Source organism: Sorex araneus, chromosome X (assembly GCF_027595985.1).
Source record: "Sorex araneus isolate mSorAra2 chromosome X, mSorAra2.pri, whole genome shotgun sequence".
Taxonomy (NCBI): Eukaryota; Metazoa; Chordata; class Mammalia; order Eulipotyphla; family Soricidae; genus Sorex; species Sorex araneus.
Genome location: NC_073313.1, coordinates 315,045,433 through 315,051,705, shown reverse-complemented (window position 1 = coordinate 315,051,705; position 6,273 = coordinate 315,045,433).

Sequence of the window (6,273 nt, the reverse complement as noted above, 5' to 3'; positions counted from 1 at the left end):
CTCCCCCACCCACCTGCCCTTCACACTGTGCCAACGCCATTGTCCTGGTTAAGGAGGGCAAGTCAAGCTGAGTGTGGGTTGACTGAATGGCACTGCCAGGTTGCCACTCCAATCCCAAAGAAGTCTTGTCCAGAGAGGAGACCAGGTCAATGTCTTAGTGGAGTAAAAAGATCTAGAATAAGGTGGGGGGTGGGTTATAGCATACCCAGTGCCCCCACAGGCTCTAAAACTCCCCATTACTCACCCAGTGAACTCAGGGATCAGATGGGGTCCAGCATAGCCAGATGACATGGCAAGAGTGTGGAGTCACAGATGCCCCAGGCCACATCCCAGCTCTGGGTTTGAGACAAATTGGTTCAACTTTGGGTTTATATCTGCCACAAAGGCCTCAAAGTGTTAATCTGCCATTAACACCTCCCATCAAGTTGAAGAGTAAATAACCACCACAAAATTCCGTTATACACAGTTGAAATTTACTGCTGGGTCAATGGAAGGAGTGACAGTTGTCACTAATTTGAAACTTCAGAACCTTCCAGAAGCAAAGGGAGCTGCCTGTGCAAAGGAGGGTTCAGGTTTCCATCTTCCATCTGAAACACCCCCCATCCCACTGTTCACTGCACCAGAGGGGCACCCCGGCCCCACTCACTCCTGCTCCCTGCTTCCTCCCTCCACAGAGGACCCCATCATCCAGAGCTTCTTGGAGGCTGACATTTTCCTCAAAGTGTCTGACAAGGTAGCTGCAGCGGCACAAGATGAGGGATCAAGGGGTCTTCAAGTCACCCCCCACCCTCCCAGGGGGGCAGGTACAGAGGATGAGATTTCCGTCTGGGCAGGAGTAGCCCAAAGGGAACCTGCTCTCAGTATCAGAGAGAGGAAAGGATGAGCTGGACTTCTCCCACATCCTTTCCCTTCCCTGGTCTTTTCCTCCGCTCATCTCCACATGCCCAAGGTTCCTGACTGAGACCCTCAGCAAGCCCCACCAGAAGCGTTTTTTTCCTGCCATGGCCTTTGACTGGGAGGAGGACCCAAGGCTCTTCCAGAACATTCTCCCTCTCTTCGCCCTTCACCCTCATCCAGCCCTGTCTCCTCACAGTACCTGCTCTCCATGGTGGTGGAGTACTTTGGCCGTGTCGGGCTGCCTGGACACCTCTACAACAGGATCCACTTCTTCCTGGCCCTGTGAGTGCCGCCTCTGGGGCCTGCTCTCAGTTCTGTCCAAATCCTTGTATTCCCCCCGTCAGGAGGGCTTGTTAAGGGCCACACCCTGGCCCCGAGAGTCTCAGTGATGATTCCCCTTAGCTACCAAGCAAAGCTTTTGGGGAAGGTCACAGGATCATAGAAGCCCACAATCTATCCAGAGCCTGAGGGGTTCTGAGGGAGGGTCCCCTACCCTGGCGGCAGGCAGTGTTAACCTTGGCCTAGTCAGGCATAGCAGGGGTCTGGAAGCTCCCACCGCCCCTTGGAGTCCAAATGACTGCAGAGGGCGCTCCCCATCCCTCTCTCCGGAAAGTACTGCCATGGGCTACTTCGTGGACCTCTGTGTCCTCCTTCTGGGCCCCACCAAGGCCGGGAGGGCTGACGGGAACAGGCAGCTCAATCCCCATGCAGCTACATTGCCTCGGACATGGAGGAGGACAACCCCACCTCCAAGAGGAGCATCTTCCAGTTCCTGCTGGGCAGGGAGCACTGGCCAGACCTTCACAAGGAGTTTCTGAAGCTGAAGATGGAGTTCTTCCATGCCATGCAGTACCGAGCCTGGGTCAGCCCAGAGCTCTGTGAGGAGGTCAGTGGGGAGGCCAGTGGGGTGCTGGGGGCTAGGGACTCTCCTCCAGGTGCTCACTCGCTGTTTCCCCTTTCAGATCCAGGCCCAGAACCCACATCACTGGGCCTGGAGTCGGGTGCGCCAGTGTGCCCCGTAGCTCCCCAGGGACTGCTGCAGGAGTTGCTCATGGTCCAGGTGAGTGGGGGCACCTCTCCGGGCCCCTCTGCTGAACCCCTGGGCTGCGAGACACTGGGCTGGAAGAAGCTCTATTAACTACCCAATGGCTCAGCATAGGAAGGCCCCGGAAAGGAGAGTGATCCCCTGTGCGTCTAAAATCCCTCCCCCCAACCCCAGTTCTTCCTGTGGTGTTCTGGAGTCACACATAATCCAACCCGAGATCTCAATTTGCCTATCAGCCTTTCTTTCTGGGAAGACTCTTTTGTTTTGTTTTGTTTTGTTTTGTTTTGTTTTTGGAGGGGGGCACACCCAACGATGCTCAGGGGTTACTCTTGGCTCTGCACTCACGAATTACTCCTGGCGGTGCTTGGGGGACCATGTTTAGTGCCATTGAACCTATATCAGCTGTGTGCAAGGCAAACACCCCAACTGCTATATTATTGCTCCGGCCCCACTGGGTAGACTCTTAAGGATGACGTTGTGTTTTTTGAGGTGTGTTTTTTTTGCTTTTTGCTTTTTGGGTCACACCCGGCAATACACAGGGGTTAGTCCTGGCTCTGCACTCAGGAATTACTCCTGGCGGTGCTCAGGGGACCTTATGGGAAGCTAGGATTTGAACCTGGGTCAGCCGCGTGCAAGGCAAATGCCCTACCCACTATGCTATCACTCCAGCCCTGAAGATGATGGTTTTAATCATGAAAATTTCTTTAGGGTTTTGGTTCGAGTTGAAAGACTGATGCTGACACTGTAATTTGTGCCAGTCACATCCAAGACCAACGCACCAATGTTACACACAGGCATCGACTTAAACTCTAAGCCCTATTCTTGTACACAGCAGACTTGGGTTTGATCTCTGGCACCCCAGAAACTCCCTGATTCCCCCCAGGAGTGATCCATACACACACGAGAAGTTTTAAACATATGTACATGATAAGACTGAGGTCCTCCTTTCTGGAAAAGAAGCCATTGTAGGAGAAGCTTTGGAAAGAAAATTCCATGTAACCACATGCCCGTGTGTCCACAGAGCATGGTTTCACTGAGCAGGCATGAGGATGAGTACAGGGGCTCCTGTCAGGAGTGGAAGGTGTATCTGGGACTCAGTCTCAGAAAAAATAGGGTGTGGCAGTGTGACAAAGAACCATGACCTGCATTTGTAGGACACCCTGGCCAGCTCTTTCCAATACTATCTTGAGTTTAAATGTAGTTTAATGTATGGATTTACCTGAGGTGGGAGTGAGACAGTAAGAGGGAATAGACAAAAGCAAATCCAAATCAACTCTCACTTGACAGCGGAAATGCGGTTACCAAAAGTGGAGGGGTTGACAGTGCAAACAAACCAAAGGCAGGTGCGGTGGGCCATGGTGGGTGGCAGAGACAAGTGCTTATATGACGAGGTGCTTACATTTGAAGCACTGTCAGGTAACCAAGGTTACCTCAATTTAGCAAGAGGAAAAAAGTTGGGGCCAGAGAGATAGTACAGTGGGTGGTAACTTGCCTTGCATGCAGGCTCAATCCCAGCAACACGTATAATCCCCGGAGCCTGCAGGAGGAACTCCTGAATACAGAGCCAGGAGTAAGCCCTGAGCACCACCAGGTGTGGTCTCAAACCCAAAAGGAAAAAAGGAAAAGAATATCCTTTCCCGGGCTAGCTGTTGTTTGGAACCACACTGTGAGTGCAACCACCTCACCTCACCGCCTGTCATAGTTCAATGCAGAGACCAAGACAAAGAAAGGGGATAGTGAGGAACAGGGCGTGACGATAAACCAAGCTAGTAGCAATGGCCTTTAATTTGGCATGTGTTTATCTGAGAACCAAGAAATATTCTGTCAGAATGTCACATTTCTCCCCACCTCCCTACCCCCACCCACACACACAAGTATCATGCTTACCACAGTAGAAACAGCAAAGACCATAACAGCCACAGGCGCCTTTTGGGGCCAGAGAATTCTAGAAACAACAAGGGACCAGGAGGATGCGGAGTGGACATTTCCCATTCCCCCTTTTACCTCACTACGTCTTTGCTTACAGCTCCTGCCCACCTGGATCCCCACCTCGACCCCACCCCAGCCCCCAAGCCCACCAAGGAAGCGACTGCCACCTGCCAATCCCGTGTCCTCAGTGGGGGCCCATCTCATCTACCTCAGACCCGCACAAGCATGGCAGCAAGGAGCTGGGGCACCAGAGTCCTATTGGCTCTCAACCTTCCCATGAGTATCGGCCACCAAGGCCCCCACGATCCCGGAAGGAGTGACCTGGAGAGGCAGCTGAGACACTGGTGGGCAGAAGAAAAGGGTCGGCACTGTGGGAAGAGAAGAGGACCTCTGAGGAGTAGGAAGTGGAAGAGGAGGTGGAAGGAAAGATGGGAAGACACACAGAGAATGAGGAGGAGGAGAGAGTAGGGGCCTGAGCCACACTCACTGCCAATGTCTGGGAAATGGACAGAGCAGGTTCAGTGACCTAGAGGTGCAGCCTGACCGGGGAGGACACATGGGCCTGGGTCTGAGGCAAAGGCAATGGGCAAGGGGAGGGTCACCGCCTGCCACTGCAGACTCAGAAATCACCAGCTTCTAAACTGAGAGCAAAGGGGGCACTCAGGTCGGGTTTAGGGTCTCACCGGAGCTGGACATGGGTCAAGAGAAGGCCACGGTCAAGATGAGAGGGAAAAGTAATTGCCGTGAAGAGGCTCAGAGGATGTGTGCGCCCCCAAACACCTGCCATCCAAAATGCCAAGAGCAGTGGAAACGACACGTTTTCAAAGAGCAAAAACCGACGCGCTTGGTCAAGTGAGAAAGACACAGAGCCAACGTGATGGAACGGAAGAAGGAAGCTGGTTTGGTCCTACAAGTGTATTTTACTGTTCTGTTTTTGGTTTGGGTTTGTTTTTATTGTTTTGTTGTTCTGTTTTATTGTTGATAATAAATCTTTATTTGTTACCAAAAGGAAAATCTTTCCACATTTTCCCATTGCCCTGTCTGGCTCTGTGGTGTAGAGATAACCCCTCAATCTTGTGCAGGTGCTTAAAATAAGGTGATAGTGGTGGGGCGTTTATCCCAGACAAATATTCTTTTTTTTTTTTTTTTTTTTTTGCTTTTTGGGTCACACCTGGCGATGCACAAGGGTCACTCCTGGCTCTGCACTCAGGAATTACCCCTGGCGGTGCTCAGGGGACCATATGGGATGCTGGGAATCGAACCCGGGTCGGCCGCGTGCAAGGCAAACGCCCTACCCGCTGTGCTATCACTCCAGCCCCCACAAATATTCTTAAATGAAAGTGAGACTTGAGATTTTGCTACCAAGGAAATAAAACCTCGGCCTCAGACTCCTGTGAAACTTGGAATGAGGTGTGTGCTGGGGACGGTGGGTGGGTGGGGGGAAGAAGGATCAGAAGCAAAGACGGGCCCCTTGTTTGAATGGGTTCGGGTCTTATCCAGCTCTCCCGCGAGCACAGGCCAGCATGTGGGAGGCCTGAGGGCCCCACACTGCAGAAACCAAACCCAGAGGCACAACAAAAGGATGACTGGGTTTTAGAATCTGAGTCACTGTACCCTAAGGACCTGACACACGACAGGTTTGCTTAGCAACCTGAGCAGAAAGGAACGGGGGTTCACAGGGGAAGAAGCGCCCCCCCCCCACCCTGAAATTCAGCTGGGCACCAGGTCAAGGTGAGGATGTCATCTTGCAACTGGGAGTGCTCCTTGACCACCTGCTGCCATCACTACACAGGAAAGGGTCTTGCCCAGCTGACCCGGCCACCTAAGGCCACCCACAGGTGTGTCCTCGTACCTGTCCCACAACTGGAAATGGGAAAGAAGGCAGTGGTGAGGATACCCAGCTGGCAGCCATAGAGCACAGGAGATGCCTTCAGATGAAGTCAGAGTGCGGGGACTCAGGGACTCAGGTTAACACCCCTGGCCTGGCTGGGGTGTATAGACATTTCACATGAAGGGTGCAGCCTCATCTCAAGACACTGGGGCAGGGCTGAGCTAGAGTTGCTGATTGCAGTGGATTTGCAAGTGATTTTTTTTTCTTTTTGGGTCACACCTTGCAGTGCACAGGGGTTACTCCTGGCTCATGCACTCAGAAATTATTCCTGGCGATGCTCGGAGGACCATATGGAATGCTGGGAATCAAACCCGGGTCGGCCGCATGCAAGGCAAATGCCCGGTATACCCACTGTGCTATCGCTCCAGTTCTTGCGAGTGATTCTTGACTCCATGCTGGATGCTTTTACCCACAGGGCCTGCGGATGCGAGGTCTTCCCCTCTGCGGTGCCATCAGAGAGGACTGGAACTCAGGATGGCCACATGGCCTGCTGATAAGGCGGCAGATGGCG